We start from the raw sequence: 25062 nt of genomic DNA on the forward strand, positions 1-25062 counted from the left end.
TGATTTTTCAGGGCTATAAAATTGGCTTAGAATTCTTGTTGGTTATGTGTTGTTTTTTAAGTTTTAAAAATGTTGGTGTCCTTTATGAATAAATACTCTTTCTGAAACAGTGCAAAATGTTCATGAATAGTCTTTATTCTGATACGTAAATTTTGGTAGATAACTGAACCCCAATTCTACCTCATTTTGTTTCAACTATCAGTAAAACTTATTTAAAAGGCCTCTACTACTTGCCTCATTATGTCTTTATTTAACATCCTCTGAATCATTATATGTAAACTTATATTTTTATCAATTTATTGGAAGAACACTCAGATATTTAAAAATCTGTTTTTTTTTTTTCCCTATTGGGAAGTATTTTGACAGGTTGAGTATGTTTTGACACGTCTTATTTAACTTACTAAATCAAATGGTGCCATATTGTAGATAGTATATTGTATGTTAAATTCCAAATTCTTTCTTGTCTCTCAGGATAATTAGAATGAGAATTATAGCCTTTAACAAGGTATTCCTTGTTAAAAAATATATTTTTAAAGCCTAATGGATATTATAAGCATAAAGGTATACTGCTCTATATTTTTTCTGTATAATTTATGTTCTTTTAAGGAGTTAATTTGAAATATAATGGTATCTAATATAAAAAGATTTTCTATTCAGAAAGTAAAATGAAATTTCTAATATTTCTAACTCATTAGGTCAAGTATTCTTTTATATTTTTCACTGTCAAAGAATTGTAAATTTTCATGTTTCGTACTTCAAAAGCATCATTAATTTGGAATGAAAGTTATTCTAAAGAAGACCATTTATTCTGAATTTGGTCACCCCAGGGAGTATGAATAATAGAGCTCTGCATTTATGCAGCTTGTGAAGTCACTAAACTTTCTCATACACTTTTATTAGAAATATGATTTACAGAGCCATATTTGTCTGCATATATATAATGCATATAAGGTGTAGTGTAATTTGCAGAAGATTCAGCCCAGGGCTTAATCCATTTTTCTTCTTCCTTTTCTTTCTCGCTCTCTCGTTCTTTCTTTCTTACCTTTTCCTCTCTGAAGGTCCAAAACAGACAGACATTTTCCAGCACGACGTTCTCCCAACCACTGGTTTGGCATCATTAAATATTGGCACGTCCTCTGAAAGCTATTTACTCGAAGAACTGATTTCCACTAAAGAGCTTTCAGCAAAACACAGTCTTCCTTCTTCTGCAGATATTTCCTCTTCTCAGTTTCTGAATTTTGGTGCTCATGATCCAGCACAAATCGTCGGGGGCAAAACATCTGTATCATGTATGCCCATCCAAACTCCAGTGGGTGCACCAGGACTCTTTTTCCCTGATAGGGAAGAGAGCACCCCGTTTATCATCTCTTCCTTAATGACAGATTTTATTTTTCCTACACAGTCTTTATTATCTGAGAGCTCCCGGACTGTTGTCTTGTCTGCTACCACAATGAGTTCAGTAATTAGTGGTGTTCCAGGGGCTGCTGTTGAGTTAAACAGACACTTATTAGTCTCTCGTGGCTTCCCGACTGCAACTGCTTCCTTGAGTGCACCTCCAGTCGTCTCTCAAGAGGATATTGAAGAATATTCAGCTCTTTCATTAATTTCAAGAAAAGAGTCCTGGAGACTGCTGAGCCCTTCGATGTCTCTCATTTCTCCTGCTAAGATAATCATATCCAAGCAGTTACCTGTCTTAAATTCATCAACTCTGCACCAATTCACCACACAACCCTCCATTCCCAATGAAGATCAGGTTATTACTGAAGCATCCAGCAACCAGAGACTCACAAATATCAAACCACAGGTTGCTGATTCTTTAAGTGAATTAATCCAAACATGTGCAACGTGTTCTATGACTGAAATAAAATCCTCTCATGAATTTTCAGATCAAGTTTTGCATAGCAAACAGTCCCACTTTTACGAGACATTCTGGATGAATTCAGCAGTATTAGCCAGCTGGTTTGCACGAACAGGAACACAAACTATCTCTTCTGGACACTCACTTCCTTCGGCTGCTGAAATCATGCCATCAGTGGCAATCACAGAACTGTCATCTTTATTTCCTTCTACAAAGAGTACAAAAATAATTTTAGTCTCATCTGTAGAAGAATATGTAACCCTATCAAGTAATTTGGATGTTAATTTATGTTTGGATAAGAGGCGTTCATCCATTATCCCTTCACAAACTGTCCCTTCAGACCTGGTGAATTCGGATTTGACTTCAAAACTGACTGCTGATGATCCTTCAGTATCAGAAAACATTTTTAAACTATTGAAAATAGGACTCTATGGTATAACCTTGCGTGCCACTGAGATGCTGAATGAAGACAAGTTACTGGGCATGCCAGAGCATGAAGGGTCTTATACCCGGTTCAAACCTCACACAGGGGATGGATCTCTAGATTTTGAATTAAACTTTCAAAGTCATCCAGAAACTACGTATTCAAGTGACCTCAAAAACAACCTGCCACGACATGTAGACTCCACATCTGTTTTTTCAGAAGTAACCTCTCCTGTAACATTTTCTATAGTTTCAGCAACCCAATCACTTCCAATACAGACTTCTGTCCCCATGTCTGTAGTTATGTCAGATTGGACATATTATACAGATTATCTGACCTTAGCAACTGATTTAAAACAAGAGGTCAGAACTTCTTCAGAATGGTCCAGATGGGAGCTGCAGCATCATGGGCGTGGTCAGGAATCTCCTGCAGCAAGTCAAAGGCTTTCCATCACTAGATCTCTTATCTGGTCTTCCCTGGAGCCCATTCCGGCACCTCCTCAGCTGATGATTTCTGGTGAGTTTCTCACTTTTAGTTCTGTAAACTTTTAGAAATGAGTTTATTTTCTACAGAGAAGAAAGAGCCTGTCGTGGTCACCAGGTGCTCTAAACAGACTCTTTGTAATCAGGGCAGCAGCCAGTTCAATGGAGATGGCCCCTGCCATTGTACCTGTCATAAGTGGTTATTCTTTACACACTGCCACAAAGGCTCCCAGATCAATGCAGGAGTATGTTGGAGATGGCAATACCACAGGCAATCAATCAGCAACAAGTAGTTCAAGTCGTTACAATGGATCTTTCAAAGTTTTGGAATAACTCTTATTATTCTCATTTCTTGAAATAGCTTCTTTGTCAGATTGAACACAATATAGCAAACACTTTCTAACATTTTCTTCAGAGCTGGTACTTTTTAAACTGAGAAGATGAAAAAACTCAAGGGAACTCTATTGGATTTGCCCATCCTACATGGTGTGGTTTATCATTTTTGCATGCAAAGCCATGATGCTATCACTGTATACATAACACAGAATATAAATTAATGTTATTTATTTAACAAAAACACCATATAACAACTGACAGAAAATAATATCCTGTATATGAATTTGAATTCAGAGTCTTGAAGTAATTAATGAAAAGCCACTTTTCTTAGATAACTGCTCTTAGCTTAAAGCATTTTAGAAATTACTAATCTCCTTTACCCTTGTAAATTACTATCAAGTTAGGAAATGTACAAAAAAAGTTTAATAAATTGTATTTTACAGAAAGAGGATTTTTTTTCATTTTTAGAAGAGTTCTATCTTGTGGCATTTCAAGTGTAATTGTGACAGTGAAGTTAATTTTTCTTCAGTGAGGAATGTATTAGTTTTTTGTGTGTGTATGTGTGTACGTGTATGCTTCAGAAGAAATTCACATTATATCAATATTTTAAAGTTTTTAAGTGTGTGACTTATGGCTGACAACTCAGTAATATGAAAGACCAAATCATTATATTTGGTGTGTCCAATATGATATGATTTTCTTTACAAAGTTTCTAAAAATAACGTAGTAAGTTTAATTACGAATTTAAAAGTAGAATCCTCCCTGTACTTTTACAAGATGATAGCTGGTTGTCTAACTTATGACTTATTGACAATGCCTAACACGTCACTGTTCACAGAGAAGGTTCTTAGGAAATGTAGCTGAGTTACACCCCCTCTCCTACAGTAATCCCATAGCCACCCCTGACTGTCCAGACAATCAGGACACAAATTCCCCATTTCTAGGAAATTGAATCCTAGTTTTGCCCTTTATGAGCAAAATCTTGTCACATTGCATTTTGCTCATCCCTCACTCCAACTGCAAATATTCTTTGATGGTTTTGACCTCCTCCAATTCTCCTAGTCTCCTTCTAGTTTCTCTAGCCTCCCTAATCCTTTTAGACAAGGTAATCAATCATTTCCAAGACATGCTGGCATTTTTCCAATATCTTCATCCACTGTATTGGTAAGGGTCAAATCAGGAAAAAGATAGCAAACTCCAACTGGGTACTTGGGGAGAGTTTAATAAAAAGATCATTTACAAATATATGGGTAGGGTATAAGGAAACAATGAGACATAGTATGGTTTGCTGGGACTAGTACCAGCAGAATATCATTACTGACCCTAGGCCAGAATGGGCAAAGGAAAGGGCAGTTACCAGGACCCAGAAACTCTGGAGGAAAGCCGCTAGTTTACAGAAGCTGTGTCTCCTCTGTAGGGGAAGACACAGGAGTTCAAGGCAATCCAATATGGAGAAGTCCAGGAGATGTACACACAACCTCACTGTCTCCTGTGCCTGTTGGCCAAACCCATTCAGGATCTGGAAAATACCTTTAAAACCACATCTGGTCTAATATTTTCATGTAAAGAAAAGGTGGGGTAGGCCATAGTAGAATGGCCTGCAGTGTGAAAATCTTCAGTACGTTCTAATACACTGCCAAAGTATGGAAGGAGCGTGTCACTGACGCAGGGAGAATTTCCTTGCATGTTTCTAAAGTGAAACATTGGGCACTACTGTTTCCTCCCTTCTTGCTGCTTCCATACTAGGAAGTATAAAAGTTGGAGAGCCTGTTATTCTGTGCTCCCTTGCTCTGGTGGATTCCTCACCTTGCACTGGGTTGCTGAGAAAAAAAAAAAGATACCTCAAGCACCCTCTTGTGATCAGCGAAGTGAGCATCATGGCACACCCTCTACCAGTGTGTCTCCTAGAGTTTGGTGGGACTTTTGGCGCATATGATTGCTATTTGGCAGTCCAGCCACAGCTCTATTAAGCTGAATGGAAGGTGTTGTGGTACGCCATCCTCTAAACAATTCAGTCTTTGTGGTTTGGTCTAACTCATGAATAAAATGAAACTTAAGAGAGAAAAAGGGACATTTTTTAGCAGTTCATATTATTTTTCTGTAGTAATATGTCTATTTTTTTTTCTACCAGTTGTTTGGAAGAGTGTAAGGGAGAGCAACCGGAGATTCCTCACCCAAATATTCTCTAGTAGCTGTGGGTAACAAAAATAGCACAAAAAGAAAAGTTTGCATGAGTTCCAGTTATTCCATTCATAGATGTAACGTTTCAATTAAAAAAAAATCCAGTACTATATTAGTAAAATTCTAGAAAATGGCAAATATTATTTTCTCCAGGAATAAAAGAATGAGTCAAAGTAAGATATTTAATAATACAATTTACCACATCATTATATATAAAGACACTGACATTCATTTTACAGTTTACTGAGAATGTTTATTTTTTTCTCTTTTCTCCTTTCTATTCTAAGGAATTTACATTATCTCCAAATATTTTAGGTATCTGTTATTATTAACAAATATAACAATATAAATAGCTCACAATAATACTTAGTCCCATTCTTTTTTTAAAAAAAAACATCTTTATTGGAGTCTAATTGCTTTACAATGGTGTGTTAGTTTCTGCTTTATAACAAAGTGAATCAGTTATACATATACATATGTTCCCATATTTCTTCCCTCTTGCGTCTCCCTCCTTCCCACCCTCCCTATCCCACCCCTCTAGGTTGTCACAAACCACTGAGCTGATCTCCCTGTGTTATGCGGCCGCTTCCCACTAGCTATCTATTTTACGTTTGGTAGTGTATATATGTCCATGCCACTCTCTCACTTTGTCACAGCTTACCCTTACCATATCCTCAAGTCCATTCTCTAGTAGGTCCGTGTCTTTATTCTCTTCTTACCCCTAGGTTCTTCATAACCTTTTGTTTTGTTTTGTTTTGTTTGTTGTTGTTTATTTATTTGATGCCATATATATGTGTTAGCATACGGTATTTGTCTTTCTTTTTCTGACTTACTTCACTCTGTATGACAGATTCTAGGTCCATCCACCTCACTACAAATAACGAAATTTCGTTTCCTTTTATGGCTGAGTAATATCCCATTGTATCTATGTGCCACATCTTCTTTATCCATTCATCTGTTGATGTATACTTAGGTTGCTTCCATGTCCTGGCTATTTTAAATAGAGCTGCAATGAACATATTGGTACATGACACTTTTTGAGTTATGGTTTGATCAGGGTATATGCCCAGTAGTGGGATTGCTGGGTTGTATGGTAGTTATATTTTTAGTTTTTTAAGGAATCTCCATACTGTGCTCCATAGTGGCTGTATCAATTTACATTCCCACCAACAGTGCAAGAGTGTTCCTTTTCCCCACATCCTCTCCAACATTTATTGTTTCTAGATTTTTTGATGATGGTCATTCTGTCTGGTGTGAGATGCTATCTCATTGAAGTTTTGATTTGCATTTCTCTAATGATTAATGATGTGGAGCTTTCTTTCATGTGTTTGTTGGCAATCCATATATCTTTTTTGGAAAAATGTCTATTTAGGTCTTCTGCCCATTTTTGGATTGGGTTGTTTGTTTTTTTTGTTATTGAGCTGCATGAGCTGCTTGTAAATTTTGGAGATTAATCCTTTGTCAGTTGCTTCATTTGCAAATATTTTCTCCGATTCTGAGGGCTGTTTTTTGGTCTTGTTTATGGTTTACTTTTCTGTGCAAAAGCTTTGAAGTTTCATTAGGTCCCACTTGTTTATTTTTCTTTTTATTTCCATTTCTCTAGGAGGTGGGTCAAAAAGGATCTTGCTGTGATTTATGTCATAGAATGTTCTGCCTATGTTTTCCTCTAACAGTTCGATAGTGTCTGACCTTACATTTAGGACTTTAATCCTTTTTGAATTTATTTTCATGTATGGTGTTAGGGAGTGTTCTAGTCTCATACTTTTACATGTACCTGTCCAGTTTTCCCATCACCACTTATTGAAGAGGCTGTCCTTTCTCCACTGTACATTCCTGCCTCCTTTATCAAAGATAAGGTGACAATATGTGCGTAGGTTCATCTCTGGGCTTTCTATCCTGTTGCATTGATCTATATTTCTGTTTTTGTGCCAGTACCATACTCTCTTGATTACTGTAGCTTTGTAGTATAGTCTGAAGTCAGGGAGCCTGATTCCTCCAACTTCATTTTTGAGTGTGTGTGTGGTACACGGGCCTCTCACTGTTGTGGCCTCTCCTGTCGTGGAGCACAGGCTCTGGACACGTAGGCTCTGTGGCCATGGCTCACGGGCCTAGCTGCTCTGCAGCATGTGGGATCCTCCTGGATGGGGGCACAAACCCACGTCCCCTGCATCAGCAAGCAGACTTTCAACCACTGCACCACCAGGGAAGCCCTCCAGCTCCATTTTTTGTTCTCAAGATTGCTTTGGCTATTCGGTGTCTTTTGTCCATTCTTAAAGTTGAAACAGAAGAGGTAGTTCTATTAAACTCATAAACTAGTAAAAATGCCTTTTTATGTACATATTTTTTCTTATAGTATTTAGAAAATCTAATGGGAAAATGCATTATTTAAGTAACCAAAAACACAAACTACTGCTGCTTAATACTATACAGAACAAAGTTTAAAAGGTGAAATTTGTTGAATATCTTAAATGTAGATAAATGGAGACATATCTTTATTTGAGAGCTCAGAAGTGTGATCCCTTAACACTACAGAGACACTACATTTGAAAAGTATAAAGCAATTTCAAACAAGTTCAAATGGGATAATTGTTGAACCCTGATCAAGTCATTTTAAAGTGAAAGACAGTAGGAAGAGAAATGTTGAAAAGGAATGGCAATAAGAGAACTTGCTTGTAAAGTATTAAAATAAACTTTAATAAATGATTATGATGTTATCACAGGGATGCAGATAAAAAAATAGAACAGAAAGTCCAGATATATATATATACTCATTAGATATAAAATTACATAAAAAGGAGGGATCTTAATTGGTAAAGATTTTAATACTTACTAAATTATGTTGATGCATTCTGTTATTTTGAAAACTCTTCCCCTATATCTTATACCAAAATAAATCCATGAGTACTAACTAGATAAAATTACAAAATAAAACATTAAATAATCTAAATAAAAGTTAATATTTATTTGATATCTAACTGGAAATTTTTAATCTCGAAGCAAAAATAGAAAATTATAAGTAAAATGTTGATAGTGAGTATATTTATAGTAGAATAACTAAAATTAATAATTTTTAAGCCAAAAATTGTCATAAACATAATGCAGATATATGCAAAAATGTATTGCCTCATAAGATAGACATATGGCTATAAAATACTCTGTCAAATCAAACTGAAAAAGCTGACCACTGGAAGAGTAAAACAGATTGCTATAAACACACAATAAAAATATATTTCAAAATCATCAGAATCAATTGAAGATAGCAAATTTAAAATGAGACAAATTTTCTCTGTTCGCCAGTTTTTTGTTTTTGTTTTTTAATTACAATACTCTGAATTGGTGAAGATTCTCTACCCTTTGGGGGGAAGTAAATGGGCACCCGTTTTTCAGAGGTTGTTTGCCATTGGAAAAGTTTTAACATATCAATTTCAGTTTTAGGTAATTATTACTGATATACCCAAATTATGTTATTAAAATAATAAATATTTCAAAACATCTGTGTTCAAAAGTGGTGGTTGTACTAAATAAATGCTGACATGAAAAGTTACTTCTCTCATACTATTAAGTGGAACCAATAAAACCACATATTTGCTCAGACATCTGTAGTGCAAGCACACCACACATATGCATACATAGGATTCTTTCAAAACATTAATGTTGCTTTTAATATTGTTTTTATTTTCTGAATGTTTTACACTGATTATATATTTTATACTCATAGTAAAATAAGATTTTGCAAGTATTTGTGTATAGTGAGAAAAAATGTCAGAAAGTATATTTAATCACTTTATTCATATTAGATCAAAATGATCAATTTTACAAGAATCTTGAGGAAAATATTCATGTAGAAAAAAAAAGAAAATTATTGCTAATTAACCTTATTATAGTGACAAGGGAGTCAACTGAAAAAATTGTAGTATATTTCTCTGAAATAACACAGGGCTATATCTTTATATTCAAACATGCCATGCACTTTTTAAAAACTAAATTACTATATATGTTGAAATCATTAGTAACATGTCTGCAGCATTTTTACACTTTAATGAAATTGGAAAAAAATTGGAATGGCATTAAGCACATCATTTTATCCAATATTCAGATGTTAACTGACTGACTACTTTGTGAAAGGCACCAGACATTGATGTAATTTTTGGTTTGTTTGTCTGTTTGGCCCAGAATTGTTCAGATACGAATTACACCTTTTTAAAACAATCATACCTGTTTCTTATTTCTATCTCTTGACACATTTTGAATCATGTTTTTATCCTAGGGTTTTCAAATGACTCATTATTATGTTTACATTTCCTAAGCCAGCAAATTTGGATGAAGAAGCTTTCCTTTGGTGAAAACTACTAAGTGTCAGAGGAGACAGACATGTGCAGCTGACATGTGACACCTTGTACTGCACCTCACCTTAGCCCTGTGGGCAAGGAAGCACTTACATAGTGATAGAAGCTTTTGTTGCAATATCGAATAGTCACTTTTGTTCTAATTTACTTGCAATTTATAAAACAAACCCCATACAGAACTGATCCAGTAATGAACACCACGGTTTTCCTGCAGGTCAAACTACATCTGCTGACATGCAGCACAGGACAGTAATAAATTCAGAAGTAACATTCTGACATTTTCTCTCCTGTGCATCTTCCAGCATCTTCCACAAATGAATACCCTGTGTTTTTTGTGTTGTGCTAGTTTGCAGTATTCAAAAACATTCATTATTTGCATTTTATTCCCGCTGGTCACTAAAATGAATTGTATTATTGACACCATATACAAAATATAGTAGAGTGAATATAATAATTTAATAATACAATTTTTTTCATGCATGTTACTGTTCTTTGGTTTCAAAATGCTTTCATCTTTATTGTTGAATATCCATCTCAGCAGCATGTGACCTTGGGAAAATTAATCTCATAAACCAGGGATTGGCGAAGTATGGCCTGCAGGTCAAAGCTGCCCAGGCTTACTACCTGTCTTTGTAATGAGTTTTGCTGGAATATAGCTTTACTCATTTATTTACATATTTTCCATGGCTGATATTGTACTATGACAGCTGTCAGCTTCCAAAGTGGTGTTAGAATATGCATCCTCCAAGACATGTAATAAAAGCAGTTGAGTTAGTTTGTTTCAGTGTTCAGAGTTAGCTCTTAGTAAGAACAAAATGCACATACTAGCTCTGAAATATGAAGTGTGTAATTTTGATCATGTGAAAAAAGGACTAAATTCTCTTATGTTTGCATTTAAAACTGGCATTGCACAATATAAAGATGAATGGTCAAAGTTTTGCTAATAATTGAAAATTTAAAATTTGTTTGGAATTACCTTAAACAGTAAGTAAAAAAATACTATGAAAAGATGGGAAAGAGACCACAGGTAAAAAGGGAAAAGCTTTATATTTTAGTACCTTTAATGGAACATTTTTTTCTGCTTCTTTTAAACAAATGACCCCATATTTTCATTTTGCATTTGGTTCCCTGAGTGGTGTATCTGGCCCTGCCTGTGCTGCTGCGGTTCTGGAATTTTCTTCCCTACTCCTCCAGGCCAGTTTCATGTAGTTTTGCAGTTTGAATCCTCCAGGGTGTGTTCTTAAATGTTTCCCCTCTCTCTTGTCTCCTTCCTTTCACACACTCTTCACGCTTCTTTCAATTCTCATTCCTTTATTTGAAATTTGTCTTTGGAGGTGAAGCACCTACAATCATGGCTTCAAATACATGCAGAGGTATAAACTCTCTCCCACTTTCAGAATCACATTTTCAACCAGTCAGTGCCTCAGAAACCTAAGATAAAATCTTTATCTCCCCAACTTCAACCTCCATCTCTCTCCCTACCCATAATTTTTCTCCCCTGATTCATACCTCAGACATGAAATTTATATCCATCTATTTTTCCAAACTTCAGGGTAAACTTTAGTTCATCAAAAGCACTATGGATTCTATCTATAAAGTTCTCTCCAGCAGCTTCTCAGCTCACTACTATCACTCCAGTTTAAACTCTTATCATCTTTTTTGGACTACCACAGTTCTCTCTAAAATTGGCTGCTTATTTCTAGTCTACATTCTCCCAGTCTCTCTTCCACATTACTTTCAGAGTTGTTCTTCTTATGTGATATTTTAAATTCCTCTGCTTAAAAAGCTACAGTAAGGGCTTCCCTGGTGGCACAGTGGTTGAGAGTCCGCCTGCCGATGCAGGGGACACGGGTTCGTGCCCCGGTCCGGGAAGATCCCACATGCCGCGGAGCGGCTGGGCCAGTGAGCCATGGCCGCTGAGCCTGCGCGTCCGGAGCCTATGCTCCACAGCAGGAGAGGCCACAACAGTGAGAGGCCCGTGCACCACAAAAACAAACAAACAAAGAAACAAAAAACTATAGTGAGTCTTCATTTCCTATCAGAAAAGGTTTAAATCTGAAGCATTACAGCTACTTCTCTACCACCCATCTCCACCCTATTTTTGAAAAACCCTCTTCAATCCCATCATACAGTTTCACAGCTCTTCTCTTTAGGGTCCATATTCCATCTTCATGGATGCCCTCTATTGCCCAGTTTGTGAGAATACCTATCCTCAGGGTCGATGCAAACATCTCCTCTTATCAGAAGACGTTTGTAAAAACACTTACAATTTATGTTTTCCCTTTGTTTTTCTTCCCTTTATTGTCCCTCCCGCCTTGGCACCTACGAGTCTGTTCTCTATGTCTTGAGTCTGTTTCTGGTAAAACCTATCTTAAAGCTGGTCACAAAGATTGTCATCAACTTAGTAAAAGGGAGGTTTAGCTGTGAAGGCTACTATGACTAGAGCAATATAAGCTGTGGAAGTTCAGAAGCTGGAGGTTGGGAAAAATACCCTAAACATGGTTGAAGTGTCTGGTTTCCTAAGGAAGAAGCTGGATAGCTTCATATACAGTCATCTCAAAGAATTATGAATGTATCAGGTCAGGAGGCCTTTGGTTATCAAGTGACTTGACACCGGGAGACCCTAGGCAGCTGGTGAGACAGGTAAAAATGGGGCGGTCATGTTTGTTTCTGAGCATGATCCCAGCTGTTCAGGAAGTGGTATTCCTTTAGGGAACAGCTATCTGCTCTTGGGAAAGGATTCAGCACAGTGCGGGTATGAGACAGAATATCAGCTCTACAGTGAGAGTATGAGTGAGGATGGGCACTGGATGCTCCCAGCAGAGGACCTAAATAATCCAGTCCTGTGATCTGGGTCAGTGTTACAATAAGCCTTGCAAAACACTGTCACAGGGAGGAAATGCTTTGGCCAAGAAACAGCACAGATACTCGTGGACATCTCTGGATATTATGGGAATGAAGATACAACTCCTGGTTTCACGGATGATTTTAATAATACTAGCTGCCATTTATTCAATATCCATTTAGTAACTGACAGTGACCGGGTCCCCTCCCAACTTTACAGATGAGGATCAGGTGGAGACTGTCCTGGCTCAGGTCCCTCAGCTAGTAAGTATCTCATGGGCATTGGAATTGAACTTGGCGAGACCCAGATATGATGAATTGTAAGGATAAGATACAATTCAATGAAGGGAGTGTGGTTCTTTTTATTCTTCATGTCTTTGTTGGCCCCCATTCTTGGGTAGATCTCAGTGGGGCACCCTGGGGAATGGCATCCCTTCTCTGGGGAGTCCGGGAAGCAGGGGAACAAGGTTCAAAACTGGGGTAAGGACCTGCAGCTCACGGGCTTTTGCCCTTGGGTAGGGACCGTGTACCTAGTTCTTTTGTCAAAACCTTTCCCAAAAGAAAAAAAAAAAATGTAGCCAGTAGGCTTTATGTGGTGGTAGTTTCTGGAACCCCTGGTGTAAAAGCACCTTTGACAGCGTACCTAATCACTTACCTCTCCACAGACGTAGTTTTTCTCAATTCTATGTACTATTGTCAGTCACTTGTACATAGGAAATTAATAAAAATATATTTCTGTTGCCTCCCAAATCTATTTATACTTGAAGCAAGTGGTGCAGTATGACAAGCTGTCACTTCTATGAACATCAGTCAGCAGCATTTTGAGATGCTATTTAATGTCAGTAATTAAGACACTATTTAAATCCCTAGAGAGTGTTTTCATCTGAGTGTAACAGAGATTAGCGTAACTGATGTTCTTCCTGAATAACCGTGTTTCACTTACAACACATCTTAGTGAGGATGTCCTAGTCTCTGTTTGTGGTGTGAGTGATACAGTGCTAAACAGAACACATGTCTCCTGCCTTCCTGGAGCTTAAATTCCAGTGGAGAGAGACAGATAGTAAACACTGAGTGTAACAAACCTGTATTTCTCTGTAACATGTTATATATAATAAAGTGTACATAGTGAAGTTCTAATATACATATCATGTGTATATACACATAATATACATACTATGTATATATATGTATATATATGTATATATATATATATATATATATATATATATATATATATATATATATATATATATATATATATATATATATATATATATATATATATATAATGTGGTAATCTGCATGTATAAAAAAGCAGAACAGGGCTTCCCTGGTGGCGCAGTGGTTGAGAGTCCGCCTGCTGCTGCACGGAACACGGGTTCATGCCCTGGTCCAGGAGGATCCCACATGCCGCGGAGTGGCTAGGCCCGTAGGCCATGGCTGCCGAGCCTGCACTTCCGGAGTCTGTGCTCCGCAACGGGAGAGGCCACAACAGTGAGAGACCCGTGTACAGAAAAAAAAAAAAAAGCAGAACAGACTGGTAGGGGCTGTCACAGATTCTGTGCTGATGGGTGGGAGACAATGGTCAGGTTTGATCTCGCTGAGGAAACAACTTGAAGGAGATAAGGACTGAGTAGAGGCAGGAAGAAAAACATGTCACCAAGAGCAAGTATCCGATGCCGTTTGCTTGACATTTTCTACGAACATAAGGGAAACTCCATGTGGTGGGACAAGTAAGCAAGAGGAAGACTTGTAGAGGGTGAAGTCAGGTATATAATAGGGGAGAGGAAACAAAATCAGATTCCAGGAACTTTAGGTCATTACAAGGGCTTGTCTTGTACTCTGAGTGAAGCAGAAAATTATGCCAGGGGCTTGGGCAGGACAGTGACAGGATCTGAGTGATCACTCTGGCTGTACTGCTGAGTATTGATTAGTGGGTGGGAGTGGGGCTGTCAAAGGCAGGGGACCAGTTAGGAGGCCGATGCCCTCATCCAGGTGAGCAATGACCTTGGCTCTGTCCAGGTGGTGGCAGTGAAGGCCTGAGAAATGGTCAGATTCTGGATCTATTTTGAAGATTAAGCCAATAGGATTTGCTGGTACACTGTATTATTTTTATTTATTTTGGTAATCGGTTTTTTTAAGCAGAGAGAATTGTCTTAAACCACCCTCTGAAGACAAATAAGGAAAACTAGGCAAACCAATTTTTCCAGACATGCTGCAAATAAGATTATCTGACATTTTATCAGCTGTAACTGGTGTCTTACAATAGCTCTATTACAACGCAAAAGTCTGATAAGTTTATAATGACATTACTGATCATGGCCCTGAGGCACAGAAAGACTCTCACTCCTGCATCTGTCATGAATTACCAAGTCATGTTCGGCGTGAAATATGTGTTTAGTGTTTTGTATTTATGCTTATTTTGGAAATTTACCTGTGAGTTTGTGTTGAATGGAGGAACTCTCTACTAATAACAATATTTAGTAATCCAAGCTATCTATGCCCTGAGTGGTAATATAACTAGAATAGTACATGTATCATGTGTGTGTGTGTGTATGTATGTGTATAGACTTGGGTGCATGCCTATGTGTTTGTATATAACAAGAAGCCCATATGGAGTAGAGAGACCCAAGGATGTAGTATGAACTATTGACAGAACACAAGCCAGAATTAGAAAATATGGAAAGAGAAGAAAACAGATCCTGAGACAGCGAAATTTGATAATATTGATTTTGAAATTTTGTAAATGTGACACTGATGTTAGAATTATAAATATATTTTGATGAACAAGGTATTAGTTTCCTAGGGCTGCCACAACAAAGGAACACAAACTGGGTGACTTAAAACAACAGAAATTTGTTGTCTCACAGTCCTGGACCCCAGAGATCTGAAAAACAAGGTGCTGGTAGGGCCAGGTTCTCCCTCTGAAACCTACAGAGGTGAGTCCTTCCTTACTTCCCAGCTTCTGGTGGGGCTGTCAGCCCTCGGTGTTCCTTGGTTTGCAGCTGCATCACTAATTTCTGCCTTCTCTTGTCACATGGTGTCCCACTGTGTGTTTCACCATCTTCCTACAAGGACACACTAAAAGCAAAAAGATTTTTAAAAACCTTGAGTTATATAATTTCATTGCCTGGTAATCTGGCAGAAAGATGGACAAATCCTAAAATTCCCATTCTCTGACTTTCTAACTCTTTGACTTTAGAAAAGCTATGTGATTAGTCTCTGTTATTAAATGGGTCTACCACTAATTTTGTGGAGTTAATTTTTAGGATTATATGAGTAAATATATATAAACTGCTGTCACACTGCCACCTGAATGCTAGCCTCTCTCTAAGCTTCTGTTTTTGTAATTCAACTCTATATGCTCTTTTAGTTTCTAGACTACTGTCCCAGACACAGCTAATACCTGTCTGGTCTTTAAGCTCTGAGTACTTGAAATCTAAGCTTGATGTTTGCCCTGAATTTTATTGATATATACTCTCTTTTGATTTGCTTACTTACGGTTGAATAATTTACTCTATTGTGATATTTTATTTCTAGACAGAGACACACTCTTGTAACTCTTGTAGTTGAAAACCCCTGGTTGTACTTTGGCCAGGGATTTCTAACCCTTCCCTAAGTCTCTTTAGTTCTTATTAATGCTTTGAAGCATGTATCATCAGTTCCAGAGAGTCAGTAGTGAGGCTCCCTAGATCCGGGGTGAGGCTGTCCTCTCCTTCCTGAGACCTTGACTCCTCATTCTGCATTCACACCCTGAAGGCAGCCAGTGTCTAACGCCTACTCTCAGCTTTGAATTACAGGATCCTTCAAGTATAAAAATAACATTAATTCCTATATTCCTATCATATTTTCTTTCCCTTTCCTCCAAAACTTCCCTATTTTACTTTCTAAACAGTGATTTTTAATGCTTAAGAAACAAGACATGAATATTCCATTCATATTAGGACATTGAAAAAAATTCTGGATAGAATTTGGAAAATTCAGATGATAAGCACAACTCTTTTGATCTAAGATTATAACTATGAACTGTATTTTTCTATTTGATTTTCATAAATGCTCTTATTTTGGGTGAAGCTTCTCTAAGTAACTTACCATTTTGCTTAGATTTTGGATAATTTTTATTTCCTCTAGTGTTTTTTTCTGTCTCTTCCTTTGATACCATTGCCTCTGTCACTCTTTACAGCATCTGATGGGCTCTCTATAATGGAAGGAAATAAAATAAAGTTGTGTTTTATCATTTTGATAGTGGAAATTAATAAACAGTGCAATTTTGTACTTTTATACCATTTAATATTTGTACCTGAAGGTAGGTAAGTATCACTGTTTCTACTTGAAGAAAGTCGCCTTTTTTTTTTTTTTCAAAACCAAATAGGGCCTGTAATTAAAGTAACATTTTTCACAAACTGGCTGAAAAAAGTGTATTTATTTTTATTAACCACACAGGAATTGCCCCCTATTTTATATTTATTTATTTTTTAAAAGCACAAGAGATAAATAATATCAGTTGAATTCCACAGACATAGGTGGAAACCGAAACATGCGTGTAAAGGACTTATACTTTTTTTATTGATGCCCCCCAAAATTAGCATATTGTTTTCTAAAGTGTCCTTACAACAGCATGGGGGTTTAGAATTTGGGCTCTAGAACCAAGCTATATAGTTCCAAATCTACTTAGTAGTGGTGTGATCTTGGGAATACTTAGCCTTTCTCTCTTTAAAATGGGAATAATAACCATGGCCACTGCAAAAAGCTCTTGTGAGGATTAAACTAGACAAGGCATATGCTGTGTTTAACTCAGTTTTTAGAGGTAGTCAGTCTATATACATTGCATCTATCATTACTCTTAACATAAAATCAAAAAAGTTCAAAACAAATCCTCCATTAAAACATTTTTTTTTAAATTAGGAGAAAAACATACATGGTGAAGAAAACCTGTCCACAGTTGGCGTGGTAAAGTGAGTATGCTGCTTCCTGAGGTTACTGTGCTCTTGACCCCACTGCAGTGATGTGGTCATAGCAAGGCGGCTCGGCATCCATCCACACAGTGGACAAGTGAACAAACTGAGCCAATCTATATGGACATTAGAATGTTTCTTTCTGAGTCAACTGTATTTCAAGACACAGACAGTGGTAGACATTACAAATGGTTAAGTAAATAATAGGAAAGTTCTGACTCAAAGATAAAATCCTCACAAAAATAATACATTTTATAAACATCTGAAAGTACTTTTCAAATGTAAAGGGTCTAGGAAAAATAATTTTCTAGCATAAACTAGAAAAGGCATGATTAGAAGTACCAGCCAGTAGATGAAGAAGCAATTACTACATTTGGAATGACAATTAATCAGCTAGTTTCACCCCTTCACTTTACGAGAAAACAGAAACAAGAGGACAATTTGTTTCTAAATCATCTCCATGTCCTATTCATCACCAAAATATTTGTTACAGATTTGTAAACGTATATAAATTGTATTATAAAAGATATTGATTTTGCTTGAAATTATAATCTCTATAAATATGTAAATACTTTTTTGGTATTTTATTGATTTGGTACTAATTGTCTTTATTTCCTGGTGATAGAAATCAGTGTTCACCCATTTTTTTCTGTTTAGCTCATTTCAAAAAGAAATTTTTTTTGAGAGATCTAGTACTAATTGACTGAATCACAAGCAAGAAATTAAACTCATATTAGTTTAATTTTATCATATAGGCCATATAAGGACTCCAGCTTGTAAACTATAAATATTTGTGTGCACAAATTTTGAACAGAACCACTAATATTAAAGATAAAATACGTAAGATTTCACTTTAATATATGTAAAATCTCTGGGACAGAGCTAATTTCCAAACGTAAGACAAGTCTTTTTAGGAATAGGGTTTGTTTTGTTTTATATATATTTTTTCATGTTATACATGACAAGAGACATGGATGAGAGTAAACAACTCAATATGTTATATACATCCAATAAGAATAATTTGCTTTTAATAAATTTGTTAACAAAAACACATTTATTGCTTCTTAAAATTGTGTTGAAAGATTATTCTTTTATCTGAAAGAATAATCTATTTTATCTGAATTTTTCTCATGAAGGTCATTGGAATTCTTTATCTTTTATCCCTTTATACATTTACTTTCTATTTGAAGCTTTCCACTTTGTGCTATCATTTTCTTTCAAAAATTACTTAACTGCTAATAGCACATACCAAGATAATATCCATGACTTAATGATGTTTTTAAAATATTTTGTTTGCATGAAATGATCTATTATCTTTCAAAGCTAACTTTCAGCTATTTCTTGGAATGTATAGCTTAGCACTTACAGATGTCCTAGACTGTCAGGTCTCATTTTAAATGGTAAATTTTAGCCTCCAGTGTCCTTGCTTTGAAACTTGCCCTCATCCAACAAAATTAGTTTCAATTCAACGCAAAGCAACTTTTCTCAAAGGCATTTTGATGTTGATTTTTTTTTAATTTTGCATTTGAAATTGATTTAAGCTCCCTACCATTTTTATTATCTGCTTCCCTTAATTAGGTAAGGAAATTGAAGAAAAAAAAATAGGTTGTTGTAAAAGAGATAAGTATCCTGGTCTACCACCTCAGAAATGTCAAGTTACACCAAATTTTTAGTACTTCTGCCAACTACTATATTTGCTAACTATTCAAATATTGTTCTACTTTTAAAGAGAAATTTTTATGCGTTTCAAATATTGTTATTCCACATATATTTGTTCTGGAAAAATAAAAATCTAATTCTAAAAAGACGGGAAAACTAGAAAACATTTGAAAGAATTATACTCAGGTCCTACTAATTTCACAAGTATCATACCTTCTTAGACCTGTTCATGGTTAATTTGAGGCTACTACATGGAAATCGGCAAATTCAGTTCAAATTTTATAATTTAAAAAAATACATTACCATTAACTTTATTGGTCCTGACAGTGTGATTTGGAGACCAAGTTAGGACCAGGACAAGATAATGTAACTGCCTGTAAAAATGCTGGAAATATCACTTCTCATCTTTTTTATCTTATTCTTTTTTCATGAATAGATAATTCTATTTCTGTAATTTTCTTCATTTAAAAAAAAAAAAACCCTGCTACATGTCAACATCAAATTCTAAAGCCTGCCTAGGTAGCTGGCTGAAGTACGATGGGCCAGGGGAGACTGGTGTAGATGAAAGAGATCTCAGCTGGGAGACTGGGTTCAGAGTTGGCAGATGCAGATGCTAGAGCAAAGGGTTTATGCAGAAAGCATCATGTCTTTTTTTTTTTTTTTTTTTTGCTGGGTAACAAATCACCACAATCTTAATGCTACGTACTATTTTACAGCTACTATAGGTCAGGAATATACCAATGGAATCTCTGCTCTGGCTATTGTCCCATCTGGTCTTAGGGTCCTCCTCCAACTCACTACTTGTGGAAGGAATCCTTTTCTTTGCTGTTGTAGGACGGAGGTGCCTTTTTCTCACTGGCCATCAGCTGGGTACAGCTCGCAGTTCCCAGAAGACATGCTCGAGGCTGTGCCCCCAACTCCCTCTGTCTCAGTAACAGAGAGCATTCCTGGTGTCTAACCTCTCTCACCCTTTGAATTCCTTGACTTCCTCTTCTGCAACTTGTGGGAGAAACTGGTCTGCTTAAGGGGCTCCTGTGATTAGATTAGTTCCACTGTGTAATCTTCCTTTGCTTATGGCAGAATATAATCACCAGAGTTATGGTTTCCCATACTCACAGGATCCACCCACATTCAAAGGGACATTGATCAAGGATGAGGGTCGTGGAAAGGGTCATCTTAGTATTCTGCTGACAACACAAGAGAATCCAGAAAACTGTGATATGGTGGGGCAAGGGAGTAAATGGAAACTACAAGACCCCATAACAAGTAGACCCCCAGCTGGTGAACCATGCTTAGGAGACCTCTTTGCTGGATCTGGACTGGGTGAATGGATACAAGCAGAAGTGGGTTCTCAGTGTTCAGACTGAGATCAGGGCACAAAAATTTAAAAATGAACAAAGGATTAGAAATTAAAAAAAAAAGAGAAAGAGCGAGAGAGACCAAGTAGTGTTTATGACTCTGACTCAGGGTAGCAGTTCCCAGAATAGGTCAAATTGTACCTGTGATTAGATGGTGGTGATTACATGTTCTTTATATCACTTTTAATCACTTTCTTGCAAAACTAATAACTAAATATATTAAGGATTTCCTATGTGGTAGGAGTGAGCTAAACACGATGAATTTAACTTCTCACTTTGTCCTCTTAGCAGTCACTCAAAGTTCTGTGGGGATCTGGGACAAGCTTTGCAATAGTGAGAGCCTTGGTACGGTGTCACTATGATGACCCCTCTTCTATGACAATTGTTTGATGGTAATTAAGTGTATAGTTGTCCATTTGCCATCAGTACACATTAGAAAATAGATTGTTTAAAAGCCTCAATTTTTTTTTTGTGCCCTGAGTATTGAACACAGAGGTAGGTCTTCAGTATAAATTTGATGTATTTTATTGTTCTTAAAAACATATTTTGGAGGTAAACTTAGTGGTGGAGGAGATTGGATTTGGGTTTGGGAACCTGAATTTAAACTCAGTGTCCCTTAAATTACTCTAAGATTATGTGCAGATCACTACCCTCAGCTTCTTCATGTGACAAAGTGAAGAACCAAGAAAGATTTTCTCTGATTAGAAACAGGTATGAGCTCTTTCTTATGATGTACAATAGTTATATTTAACCTGTTTCTAATAGAAGTTTTCAAACGTATTCAGATTTTGGAGATGTGACAAATGAATATCAAATGGTCATTTTTTCCAATGTATCTGCTTGTATGGTCAGTTATTCGTTCTTGGTACTTTTAATTACATAAGACAGTATATTACAAAATACCTTGATTTATTTATACAAATAGCTACTATTTGTTTACTATTCATTTCTTTAAGGCACACAGCTGACAGCAGAAACACCCATACTTCTTTCTCCTGTTGCCCTAGAAACGGTTTCTATAGTAACTTAGTATATTGTGCTGGAGACCCAAAGACTATACATGAGTGTATGCATTCATAACGAGAAACAGTCTTCACATGATCTTTTATTTTTCCTCTTAAAAATAAATAATATCAAGTCAGTTGGAACTCTTGTAACAAGTAGAGCATAAAATATTTCAATGAGCAATGGAGCACAATTTTGATGTATTTCTTTAATCTCAATTAAGTAAATAACTCAAAGCTTGTCACAAAAATGTTCCCACACTTTATGTCTTTGATATCAGTTTCAAGAATAGTGCGAAATTATCTCCTAAAAGTTATTATTCTCACTACAAACACTCATTGTGGTTAAAAATAAAGGTCCAAATATAAAGTCTATCTTATTCATGTGCATAATGCATTTTAGACAAATACTTTTCTCAGTAATTGGAAATACTCGTGACTCATGATATAAATTAATAAATATTTTGTGAGTATTTAAATGATCTCTCTGGAGCTATTATGATGCACAGCCCTTTGAAATCATTTTTCCTATAATAAATATGCACAACTAAGTTTTTACATAAATGGAATGTAATTTAAAAGAATAGATAAGTAATTTAATTTGTAATATAAAAAAGGACTTCATTTTATATATGATCTAGTATCTATTTGTAGTTTGTGTTGTTTCTTTTGTTTTAGTCATCATTCAACATTGATTATTTTCGTCCATTCCTATTCTGGATCCACCTACTTTGCGATTGTCCTGTACGTTCCCCCAAGACTTTCACTTTCTCTTAAAGAATATCAAGTAATAGCTGTCTGAAGATGCCCAGAAGAAAGGCTTTTCCTCTCATGCCAGAGTTATTTTCCTTAACATTATACTTTAGGTCTTACACAAGCTAGTTTCTAAATTTAAAATGGCTTTCATCCTCAAACACTGCTGAAGTCTTATATTTGTTTCAAGGCTTCTGTCAAAACGTCATCTCTCCAGGGAGTCATCCTTAGAGTCCCTCACCTTCTGACCCCCAGAGGAATTAATCACCATATTATTTAGAGGGAACTATGTCTCTGTATAATCTTCTATAATACTCGTTTTCCCATGGGATTTATTCTTCTGCAGTCTTTCTCATGCTTTTATCCCCCTCCACATTACCCCCCACAGAGTGCAGTGAAATCGGTGTCACACAAGGATTTCTGAATTGAATTGACTCTCCTGACTAAATACTTTTGCTGTTCCTATGTCAGTGGATCACTGTGCTGATGTAGGGAGAGTTTCTTACTGGTTATTGATATTGTGCCCAAATGTTGTAGAAACTTGAAAAAGCATTAGAAGATGTTTTAAACTATTCGATTTGACCAGGGGAAGGTCTCGGCACTGCGCTTCCAGGTGCTCCTCTCTCTCGGATGCTACTTCTTGATCTGTTTTGCTGGCTCATCCTCCTTTACTTGCTCTATCTTTGCTACTCCTTCTCACTCACGGAAGAACTCAGGTCTTGCACATTTTTTTTTCTTTTTTTTACGTCTTTATTGGAGTATAATTGCTTTACAATAGTGTGTTAGTTTCTGCTTTATAACAGTCTGAATAGCTATACATATACATACACATATATCCCCATATCTTTGCATCTCCCTGCCTCCCACCCTCCCTATCCCACCCCTCTAAGTGGTCACAAAGCACCGAGCTAATCTCCCTGTGCTATGCGGCTGCTTCCCACTAGCTATCTGTTTTACATTTGGTAGTGTATATATGTCCATGCCACTCTCTCACTCACTTTGTCCCAGCTTACACTTCCCCCTCCCTGTGTCCTCATGTCCATTCTCTAGTAAGTCTGCATCTTTATTCCTGTCCTGCCCCTAGGTTCTTCATGACCTTTTTTTTTTTTTCTTTTTTTCTTTTTAGATTCCATATATATGTGTTACTCTATGGTATTTCTTTTTCTCTTTCTGACTTACTTCACTCTGTATGACAAACTCTAGGTCCATCCACCTCACTACAAATAACACAATTTCGTTTCTTTTTATGGCTGAGTAATATTCCATTGTGTGTGTGTGTGTGTGTGTGTGTGTGTATATATATATATATATATATAATTTTGTTAGCAGGGAAATTATTTTATTTCCTGGAACTTCCTAAAAAATTCCTAAGTTTATGTTCTTTGTAATTGCACATTGCTTATTACAGGAAATCTGCTGTAAAGTTCCTCCTGTCATTTTACTTCAGGGAAGATGCTGAGATTTGCATAGATGTAATGAAAGTTGAAATGGAGATAGTAATTCCAGGGTAATTTTGTTGCCTTGAAGCTAATTACTTTGTTTGTTGCCATATCCCTACAGGAGGGTTTCTCAACCTTACCACGGTTGACATTTTGGGTGGAATCATTTTTTGTTGTGGGGAACGTCCAGTGCAACTGTAACATGTTTAGCAGCATCCCTGGCCCCTATGTCAGTAATGTGTACCCCTTCCCCCACCAGCAATGCACCTACCAGAAGTGTCTACAGACATTGCTCTATTTTCCCTGGAGGGGTAAAATCACCATCACCTGAGAGCTACCCTAGAGCAAAGGTATAAGGACATTTAAAAAAATAATTTTGGAAAGCAAAAGTTCATGTTTAAAACATTAGAAAAAAATTTAGTCCAAACAACAATCTTCAATTGAAGTACAAAATATTCAGAAACTAAATATTTTTCTCAACCAACGCACAGTTTTTGTTTTGGGGGTTGTTTCTATGAAAGCACATTATTGCCACCCCTCAAATCTTTCAATCCTGAAGTTGAAGGAAACTCTTTACCTTAGTCAAGTACTATTAGAGATAAAGTGAATGAAACAGCTTAAATGAAACAAACAAACAAACAAACAAATCAGCAGTACACTATACAGGAAGATATTAATTTAAAATGTTTTATTTTTTTAATTAATTTAATTTATCTAATGAACAGAAAATATAATAGTAGTACATTTCTGAAAAAAAAAAATTCTTGATTCTCCTCTTAGTTGAAAGTGAACATATCTTTAGTGTCATAAGTATTCTCATGGTGACTGTGGGAGCTGTGCAGAAACTGACTGTTCTGTAAACGGCCAGAGAGTAACTGTTTTAGGCCTTGCAGGTCTCTCTCACAACTACTCATCTCTCCCATTACAGTGTGAAAGCAGCATTGTATGGCCATCAGCATTATGTGAGAACTCCAACTTCTTCCCATCCTTGTCAGCACTTTCTGTGGTGTTTTTGTTCTAGTCTTTAATTTTTGCTATTCTACTAGTGTGTGGTAGTATCCCAATGGGATTTTGATTTTCATTTTTCCAATGACTAATGACTTTGAGCATCTTTGCCATATACTTATTTGCTATGTGTATCTCTTCTTTTGCATGTTTATATTTTTGTTTGTCAAACTTCTTTATATATTATAGAATTAAAATATTTATCCAATGCATGTTTTGCAAATATTTTCTCTGAACCTGTGGCTTGTGCTTTTATTTTTTTAACAATGTCTTTTTAGGAGCAGGAAGTTTTATGTTTATTGATGATGACTAATTTATTTTTTTTCTCTTATGGTTCATGCTTTTGTATCCTACATATAAATATTTTTGAACCATAAAGAAACAAACATTTTCTCCCATTTGTTCTATTAGAATTTTT

The sequence above is a fragment of the Mesoplodon bidens genome (genome assembly GCF_964165515.1).
Source record: "Mesoplodon bidens genome assembly, chromosome: 12".
In the NCBI taxonomy this organism is placed as follows: Eukaryota; Metazoa; Chordata; class Mammalia; order Artiodactyla; family Ziphiidae; genus Mesoplodon; species Mesoplodon bidens.